This window comes from Gavialis gangeticus, unplaced genomic scaffold (genome assembly GCF_001723915.1).
Source record: "Gavialis gangeticus isolate Ggan-Ray unplaced genomic scaffold, GavGan_comp1, whole genome shotgun sequence".
Classification (NCBI taxonomy): domain Eukaryota; kingdom Metazoa; phylum Chordata; order Crocodylia; family Gavialidae; genus Gavialis; species Gavialis gangeticus.
Window position 1 is genome coordinate 1,294,742 of NW_017729029.1, and position 10,339 is coordinate 1,305,080.

General features: G+C 42.0%; 1 protein-coding gene across 1 annotated transcript in view; it reads right to left on the reverse strand.

Annotated features, from left to right (window-relative positions):
• Positions 1-9,719: 9,719 nt before the first annotated feature.
• Positions 9,720-10,339, reverse strand: part of EDA2R (ectodysplasin A2 receptor) — a 14,438-nt gene continuing 13,818 nt past the window's right edge. The window contains exon 10 of the mRNA XM_019521095.1: positions 9,720-10,321. The gene's annotated coding sequence lies outside the window, so the exon portion shown is untranslated. The remainder of the gene's footprint in view (positions 10,322-10,339) is intronic.

Genomic DNA, 10,339 nt, shown 5'->3' on the forward strand with positions numbered 1-10,339 from the left:
CATTTTTCCTTCAGAGAACTTTGAACATAGGCTGTTATGCAAAGCACTGTTTTAAAGATCTTACCCTTGTAGCAGAGCCAATGCACCCAAAGAGCAACACTATGCACTGTACGGATTAGGACTCAGCAGCAGCAAGAATGGAAACAGAGGGTAGGTTTGTTTCATGCATAAAAAAGACAAGGGTGCAGATGCAGGGATGAAGTAAACTGTTGCTTTATGGAAGCCTGTGCAATTATGATTCATTTAGTTTATAAGGTATACCTCTGCCCTGCTTTCTGCTTAACTCCAGACTCACACCATTCACTACCTGTCTCTGCTTATTAAAAAGTTTTACTTAGGCTTCAGGCAAAACAGTAGATCCCGTGGTTCTCCAGCTTCCTGTATATACTACTTGATATTCCTTTCTCCATCCCCTGGCAGGATATCCTAATTAGGGGCCTGCTTTAAGCATACCTGAAAGATACAGCTGACTATACAACAAGCACTTTACTTCAGCTTGGCATTCACTTATCAAGTGTGAACCTTTGCAGTTCTGTCTTGAGGAAATGATGCCCTCTAGAGTCCAGTTTCTCAAAAATAAGGAAATAGTGAAACGGAAAAAAACAAGTAGTAAATGTGATTGTGAGTGACCTTATCGCAAAAACATGTGTGAGGTGTAACCATCCTCTCAACACAAGATAAATGACAGGCCTCTGTGCTGTAGTTATTCACAAGTTGGGCATTCCCTGTTGTTAAGAGACCCAGTCCCTTGTAATAAAATGCAGTGGGTTCCCAGGTACCTTAGCTGAACCATTGGGGGTCTCTTCAGGGTCTTCCCACCCTCACATGTGGCTCTCCTTTGTGACTCAGTATTCAGTGCCTATATGATAACACTCAGACTGTGTTATGCATAGGGTGAACAAGACAGAAAGGGTCACTCATATTAACAGTACACAGAGAAGATTATTTAGACAGCTTACCTACAAGTGCAGCATATCCAAGACGAGAAGACTGTGTTTGCCTGAAGGTGAATTTAATAGTGCAGTTTTGAAGAAGTGGAGGGGGCAATTGTGGTGAACAGCTGGAACTCCTGAGGTCTATTCCTGACTCCATGTACTAGACCTTTCTCTGCCTCAGTATCTTGCTCTCTAAAACAAAGGCACTGTTACTCCCCTTCCTCACAAGCGGTTTGTGATGCTCAGTGGAAATTTTATAAAGTCCTGTGAGACTCTTGGCAGTAGAGCATATCATCTTAACTGCTGCCTACCTTGCACTTCAAGGGCAAATGGACAACCATGCTCACATCTTGCAACACTGAAGCCAAATCTTGATACACAACTTTGTATCGTGTCGTTCCATGATCTACAGAACATCTGATGAAAACAACAGGGTAAGTGTATGGCATGAAATTTGCCCTAGCTAAAAAAAATGGATGCAGGTTGGTATCTGTAATTCAAACCCAAATGTCAGGAGTCCATCAATGCTGGAGTTCAGTTTATGACTGCCTCTACCATCTAGTTGGGCGTTGTTTCAGAGCCCTATTTTCAATTGTTTTTGTCTTATTTAATTGTTATTACTGCCAGGGTTTATCCATATGTGAGCTGGAAAAAAACGTCTTTGGAAAATCTGCACCCCATCCTAGGAGACCCCAAGCCTAGAGCGGTCCCTGGACTCTATTCAGACTTCAGAGGTTTGAAGCTCAGCAGGTTCATTGGAAAGGGACCCAGCTTTGCTCTTCTGAGTATCTCACCAGAGGAAGCTCAGCCAGATAAGTGAAACGGAGACTGCACATCTAAGAGACCTCTAAGACGCTGACAGAAGCTGGAGGCCGGGGATGGCTGAAGTTCATGTGTTCTGCACATGTAAAACCATTTCTTCCACCCACTTCCTGGCCCCAGTTTTGAGGATGACAGGGGATTTATTTCAAGATCTTCCTGCAGCTAAAGCTCTAAAAAAAAACAAAAACCAACCAACCAAACAAACAAAACTAACAGTTTACTTGGCAGTGGCAAGCATTTCTGAGCTGTCACAGCAATGAAGTATGGGGCATGTATTTGCATTCCAGCTCTGAAAGCAATCCCAGAAGGAACACCCCGTGCATGTGCATACTGGTCTGAGTAGCATTCACCGGCATCTCTCTGGAACTGGAGGATTGCCAGGCAGTTGGCCCATATGTTATGAATACCTTTTGCAGTGCCTTGGCTTCCCAGCTAGAGATGTTCTCTCTTAAGGCAGTTGAGGCAAGTACTGCATGCAGCCTAGCATCTTGATGCAATGCCAATATCTCTGCGAGCTGTGGCCGATAACACAGCAAGAAGGGGAGAATAGGAGTCGTCCTTATTCTGATCTTCTGGCATTTGGTTTCCAGGTCCCTGCCCTGCTAAGATGAGCATTCCTTCCATCTGCTGTTCACCGATTAGCAGCTTTTATCACAATACTGAAAATAACAAACCCAGAGCTATCTTGAACTGGAACCTTGTGCCTGACCCTTTATAGGGCTTCAGCCAATGACTCAGAAAAACCATATAGTCCACAGAGAGGCAGGGAATGAAGATAAGGATCCTTTTTCATCAGGAGGACTCAACTGCCTTGTTTTTTAGCAACCCCTCTTGCTTTGGAGGTATTCCAGACATCTGGGTTGCCTCCTCTCTGAAATCCTGATTATACCTAATGAGTTCTCTGGAAGAACAGCCACTTAGCTAAGGAACCATATCACGCTAGATAAGGAGCCATAACAAAATGTTATAGGCCAATTAGCTGTATTAACAGTAGAGAGGAAAATGGTGCTGCCTTGATCAAGGTGTAAAGCAACCAGAGCAGGGCTCACTCATCACACAACTCTGCTGATATGCCTTCCTTCTTTCTGGCACCTTTGCATGCAATTCTTGGACCCCCAAACAACCCTGTTAATGGGAATGAACTGCTTGTGTGATGCCAATAGAGCTCAAAGAATGAACATTTAGCAGACATCCTATGAATCCTGTTAGCAGTCTGGAGCGAAGGCTCTCTCTAAATCTTGCTCTTCCAGACCACATCTACACACAGGCTTAACTGCAGAATGGGCTAATTAGCTGCAGAGTAAAGCATCACCATTTAAAAGTGTGACAGTATTAGGCCTCAGGAAACTAATTAACACTGCAGTAAGATAGTATAGTCCCTGACAGTACTATTTTAAGCCAGGGTAATTTATTGCAATTAAAAGCACACGTGGAGGCCGCCTGCAGGCATACATTGTGCCCAGCCAGCTGGGGGCAAGACTTGCCTGCCACCAACCCACATGGCTTTGCACTTTCAGCACCCTTGTGCCTCAGCCAGTCCCTCCACCACCTGACACAACCACCCAGAGCTGACCCCCAGGCTCCCTGCTCCGCCCTGGCTTAAACTGCTGCTGTCCCAGACACATGCAAATGCTGAGCCCAGGAGTAGTTTACTCCAGCTAAAACTGCTCCAGAATGTATTGCTTCACATTAATTGCATGTGTAGATGCACGCCCAGTGACGCAATTTGAGATTTCTTGTCCAAAACTAAGCCAGGCCATATGGATCCAAGCAAGAGCTGCCTAGTTTTTGGGGAACATTCCCTTTGTTTCTGGTTCAGGACTTTGAAATAACCAAGACAGAGGCTGCCCTTGAAGGCTCCGTGTCAGATTTTCCCCAGGGCTCTGTACATGGAAACGCATTGGGATTGTTTACTCTTTGCTGACCATCGGCTAGGCTGGAAGCATTGGTTCAGCTGCTAGTTCATTTCAATGTGGAGTGTGTTATTTCAAGCATCTCTGTAAACAGAGACACAACATCGCCCACTCAGCAATGGGAAAGCAGCCTTTTTAGTAACCATGCAAGCTGAATTACACCTCCCCCCTCCCCACCTCGCTCCCTCCAGGACAAAGTCCTTTAATTCAAGTGTGTCAGCTACACGTTTCCCCTAAATAATTTTTTTTACTGGCTCTTTCCACTAAAGGGATTCTCTTCTTTACTGTACTGTTCTATCCGGGTGTAGCTAGAGCATTACAATACTGCTAGCTTGGGCAGGTTCTTTATGGCAGTATTTCATACAAGAAAAGAAATACATTAAACCGGCATACATGTATAAATCTAAACCATGCTACAGCTTGTACTAGTATAACTTAAGAATTGTACCAATAGAACTCAGAAATGATATTTCCAATACTTTCAATTATTGTTGCCTACCAATCCAAAGTACGTGCTTGGTAGCATTCAGAGGTGAACTTAGACCCAGTCTAAGACTGTAACTGTCAGGATTTTCAGGTGGCAGTGATGGCTAGAAGCACCTTCCACCAATTCCACCAGGTAAGAAGACTGCAACCTTTACTTTAAGGTTTGGATCTAGCCACCATCTTCCATGTTTTCATAGCCTTGAGACTAGACTGCTGCTATGCACTCTATGGGGGCTGCCCTTTAGGACCGTCTGGAAACTGCAGCTAATGCAGAACGTGATGGGCCACCTTGAGAGTTGTGGGTCACCAGGAGCACATTACTCCAGTGCTCTCAAGTCTGCACTGCCTTCCAGTAGTTTTCCGGGCATAATTCAAGGTGCTATCTTTGACCGATAAAGACCGAAGTGGCTTGGGCCCTACATGCCTTCTCCCTTCCATTCCATTCCAATCCCTCAGGCCTCAGATCAGTCACGAGCAACCTCCTGCAAATTCCATCTGTGCACCAAGCTGCTTGGCAAAAATACAAGGAGGTCATCCTTAGTAGTTTCCTCCGCTTTGGAACTTCCTCCCCCTGGAAGCTCACCAGAGCCCAATCTTCAGAAGTGGTAGAAGACCATTATTTCCAGTTTTATTTTAATAATTGACCAGTTTCCATAATTCCTATTTGTCTTGATTTCATCATAAGATGCTCCGAGCCTTTTGGGGGAGGGAAGCATATAAATCAAATAAAAAGTAAATGGAACAGTGACTCTGCTCTGTGTGCACAGAGGCAGTTCGCTGTGTTGGTCTGAAGTCAGGCAGAAGGCAGGGTAGAGATGAACCTTATAGACTAACTAAATCAGACATACATAAGCTTTGGTGAGCCCAAGTGCACTTTATCAGATGCTGTGTTGAAGCTTCTGAGGGAGCAAGCTCAGGTTCATGAAAGCTTACACATCTATGATTTGGTTAGTCTGTAAGGCGCATCTCCACCCTGCCTTCTGTCTGCCCTGTGTGTACCTATGTGCTATTTCTTTAAATACTAGATCACACCAGAATCTTTAAATATATATATGGAAAACCTTGCATCACTATGTACTCTTCTGATTTAGCTAGTCAAATAGACTGGGATGCATAAATATGAAAAAAAAAAGGCTCACTGAAAACCATCAATCATTTTAAATTTATTTAAGCATGAATACAAAACCATTCAAGAACTCTGGATACAGGGTGAAATGCAGGGAACTCCAAAACATTCTTTAGTAAATTAAAACATCAGAGGTTTTTAAACAGGTCCCACTCAAAAAAATAGAATTAAAGCACTAAATAACAATGCCATTGACACAGGAGTTATAAAAAAATATAAAATACTTATTTACAACTTTTAGAAAAAATAACATTAACCATAAAAAATACAAACCTGTGTATTTTTATGGGAAATCCCTGACCACAGAAATCATTTTTTTAAAAGTGAGTAGAATCCAAGTTGGTGTTGTCTAAAGACACTCCAAATATTACCTCCTACCATCCTCAGATCCTCCTTAGATGCACCAAAATTGCCTTTCACCATTAAAATCTACGTTTCCCCCAGCATCTCTCTGCCCATGTAAGAGCACACTGAAGTTCCAGTTCAGTTAGGCATCTCTGCACAAGACTGCACTTAAGTACATGTTTAAATCCCATTGAAGTCAATTGGACTTTAGTGTATGCTTAAAATTGTGTGTACTTAAGAGCCATCCTAAAGACACATGGATTCCAGCATGTGCTACATATTTTCTCAAATTAGGAATTCAGATATAACTGGAGTTAAACGAAAAAGAAAGGAAGTGGAAAAAAGAGCCCCACTTGTTAAAGAAAAGTTGAGCCATGAAATACTTCCATGATTCTTTGTCGGCTGTTCCCAGATGAACTTCTACGGATGCTGAAAAATGAATATTTTTTTCCTTTATCTCTTTATAAACTAGCCTCCCTCAGTGTATCAGTGTCCAAATCTGAAAAGCAGGGTTTCTATGGGGATTCCCCCCCCACATTACACTGATTGTACTGAGAATTTTCTTTCTTAAAGACAATTTTCGTTCTTTAAAAAAAAAAAAATGAAACAATATAAATAGAAGTCAATCACTGGTTCTCAGCCAAGTTGTCAAAAGTAACTTCTTTGATTATGGATGCCACAACTTTTGTTTGCCTAAACTGTGACGACAAGAGCCAGATTTTAGTACCCACAACTCTATAAATATCAGCAAGCGTTATTAAAAATAAAAAAATAAAAACCCCAAACAGGTTAAAGGTATCTCAGATTGGACACCCAGGAAAGAAGCTGCCAATTTCAAAACTTTTGGCCTTTGTTAATAACTTTGGGCCCAGTGCTACTTCTATAGAGATTAATGGAGCCATTGACTTCCACGGAAACAGGAACAGGCCCTTGAATCAAGTTACATTTTTCTTAACAATGGCAGGCAGAGTTGTGCAAACCCCATATTAACAATATAATAAGCATCTTAAGCATCTTAAAAATCACAGCTCTAGCTCACTGCTGGGGAGAGGGAAAGGATAAATCTCTGCAGAAAGAGAGGGATGTGGTTTTCTAAGAGAAATCTTAAAAGGAAGAAGACTCTTCTTTCTTCAATACGTGTGTGTTGATGCCTTGCGTTTCCCCCCGCACACACACAGTGTCAAGGTTGCCAGTGAGATCAGCAAGAACAAATAACCCATTAGCAAAAAGCAAGAATCTGCAACACACCAATAAAGAAAGTCATTTTGAACCCAGTTTTATCATTTTTAACAGAGTCACACCAGCTGATTGCATAGTCATCATTACATATTTAGGCTGTCAGGTGGACCTTGAATGAATGAAAGAAATGGGGAAATCCTCCACTTGCATTGGGCCCAATTCCGGGGGAGGTGCTGCTGTATGTATGTATGTATGCAGCAAGTATGTTGCACTGCTCCCAATGGTAGTTCATGGCTGTTGAGAGTCCTTGGTACCCCAGGCACTTGTACACATGATGAAAATTGCCCTTTTTTATGAATTAACTGTGTTACACTTTTCACGTATGGGTTTTTCTGGCGATTTAAATGTCTGTTTCATGATTCAAAGTAAAACACATCCCAATGTATTTTACATTGAATTGCCACAAATTAAACTGATGCATCCTTGGATCTGTCACGTGAAAACAGAAATTCACTCAATGACGTGAAATGAGCCCCTTTGGCCACCAGAGGTTGCTTCAATTTGCAGACAGGAGAGAAAAAAGATAACTTCAATTTGCTGGAATTTCTGTGTAATATTTATTTTCAGACACCAGTGTAGCAGCTCAGCCTGACATGAATTAATCTTCTGCTCACCTACCTGCACAGATACCTATGCCTCTCCCTGCCCCCAAACCTACAATCATATCTATATGAACAGAGCCTTTTCCTTACATGAACTCTGTTAATGTTGCTCTATCAATGCAGCAGGCTTCCTGCATATTAATACAACTGCAAATTCAGGACTTATCTACTGGTTTAGTTCCTACTGGCCAGCCCAGGAAGTGGGAGAAATGGAGCAGCTGTAGTTAAATGAATGAATTCTGTATATAAACAACTGCTTCAGAAAACAAGAAAAATAAATTCTGCTTGAAAATAATAAGACCTATGTTTCTCAATGTTTCTTTGCAGTACCTAGCTAGACTGGGTATTTCCTGGATAGATATTAAGGCTTTTCTTTGATGAACCTCCTTAAGTTTTTTATTAAATCAGAACTAAAGGTCTCCAGCTGGGTAAACTAAAAGGCTCCAGCTGGATAACAACTGTGAAAGAAAATGGTCTCTGAGGGAATATACCCTTATGCTAACCCACTATAATTTTACCCTTATGATAGCAGCCTGCATTTCTAGTTATAGCCAAAATCAGAATGCCCACACAGCCTTTAAGTTTCACAAGCAAATTGATACAAACTGTTCTTTGGGGGGATAGGAGGAAATATCACAGATAGACCTCCTCTCTCCTGCCAGTGGCGGTGGAGACAAAGGGAAGGATGGATAAAGTTTCAACATGACGGGTTAAATAAAACACGTACAGGGGAAAAACCAAGTCCCATCCCCAACCTATAATTTGCCTTGATCAAAACCTGGCTTTGCCCTATCCGCCGTGCCGCCCAGGGGGCAAAGAAGCTGGCCAAAGGAGCCTGTTGAAGGCAGAATATGGGCAATTTAGCAGCAAGTTAACAGCAGCTGGCAGAAGGACCAGCAGGGGGGTGGGAAAAACTGGTAGAATCAGTAATTCTGATAAAAAAAAATGCATGGGGGGGAATGCCTGCACACTGAAAAATAAATTAATTAAATATGATGCATCTCACTTTGGACCTGGGGGGTCTTTTGGACCTAACCTGTTTGGACCTGGGGAGTCCTGTGAGCAGGAGGACAAATGAAAGAAGCCCAGAGGCACCCAAGCAGTTCTTAATTCTTTGATGGAACCAGGGCCAAGTTATGGGGTGACGGCACTGCTGTCAGTAAGCTCACCCTTTGGGGAGCCATGGGCAGCAAGGCACAGGGGGGCACCCATGCCAGGTCCATGCTGGGCAGGGGGGCAGATGACCATGTAGGTGACTGCAGCTTGGCATGGAGCTCCCTGCGGGCAGCTATGGCTGGAGGGAATGAGGGGATTACTGGCTTGCCTGAGCCCCTGCTGTAATTGAGTACCAAAGAGATCAGTGGGGTGGATTGTTTTATGGCTCCCCTCTGCTATAATTTACTATGAATTGTGCACTGAGCTTAATTTGATTTAAAGGCTGTCACCTCTAAATATTGACGCATCGATTTTTAAATGATGTTAATCTTAATAAACCTATTTAATTTAATGACGATTAAACCCCATCACGTGTACAAACGCCCTGGGAGGACATACTCAGAAGTCTGCAAATACTCATTGATCCTAATGACTCAGAGCTGGTAACAGAGGTATAATTCACACAACAGGTAAAACTACTGAAAACCCTGTGTCAGTATTTATTCAGAACCAAAAAGTCCTTAATCTGAATTGGCTTAATTCACTTTGGAAGTAAAGTAAGCTAAACTGAATGAAGACCCCTTTAATTCTGAATAAAATCAACACATATGGATTTGTGGCAGTTTATTTAATCCACTTTTACTAGTGAATTCAGATTAACTTTTCTGATTGTGTCCCCATGTAGACAGGCCCTGAAATCAGGATCTTCACCCTAGATTTGCCTTTTGTCTAAGGTGTTTTACAGTTGAGGGTTTTTGTTTTTTTTTTAAATTAATCCTGCATAACTAAAGCACAGCATAATACGGGTTAATTTGCTGACACTGCATCTCATAACAGACAAAATGTCTAATATTTTGGCTCTTACAAGACAGTCTCAAAAACAGCAATGAGTTGACTTTGCCAAACACAAATGGAAGGCAGGAAAAGCACTGCATCCAGCTGGAGCTGCCTCTGTCTTAGATGTGAACTGACTCTGTCCAGAAAATATTCAAATCTGAAAGCTTTACAACAGTAAAAGTGTCCATCAACAAACAAATAATCCATGCTAAATGTGCATGTGGGTTTAGAGCACGCAACACTGTCCACCCCTGTTAGCTGCAGGGGGACACCATGCCTTTATTTACTAGAAAACAATTCATCTATTTACATTAGGCCTGTGATCTCAGCCAGCTTCAGGCATCCCTGGCTATGAAAGTAGCCAAGAGAAATATATGTTCAAATTAATGTGACTGGCCATCTCACAAAAACGAAACTCTTTTGATCAAACTCTGAACCCTAACATTTTAAGAATGAGATAACAATACATATCATTCTATTATCACAGTCCTTGCATGCAAGTTAATTAGTATTCAAATGATTGTAGCTAGTCCATCCCTGAAATGGTCCATACCAGGGGCTCTAGGAATCATCAGGGTTTTAAAAACATTCTTGCAGTTTCAAGTTCTAAGCTGAACAACAGATCTGAGCAACAGGTATAACTGAGTATACAATGGGTGTATTATACATGAAGGTCTCTGCTGGGGTAACAGCAAGAACTGATGTTTTTATTCATGCTGCTGGGTCCTTACTGCTGTAATAAGAAAGTGACATCAGGAAACTGCATGTTAAGAATATTACTGTGTACTTCTTGGAATGTAAGACAAATGGTTTGAAAATTTAAGATGAAGAAAAGAGATGAAACAAAAGAGAGCAGGAAACCTGGAGGGTGTTTCAGGA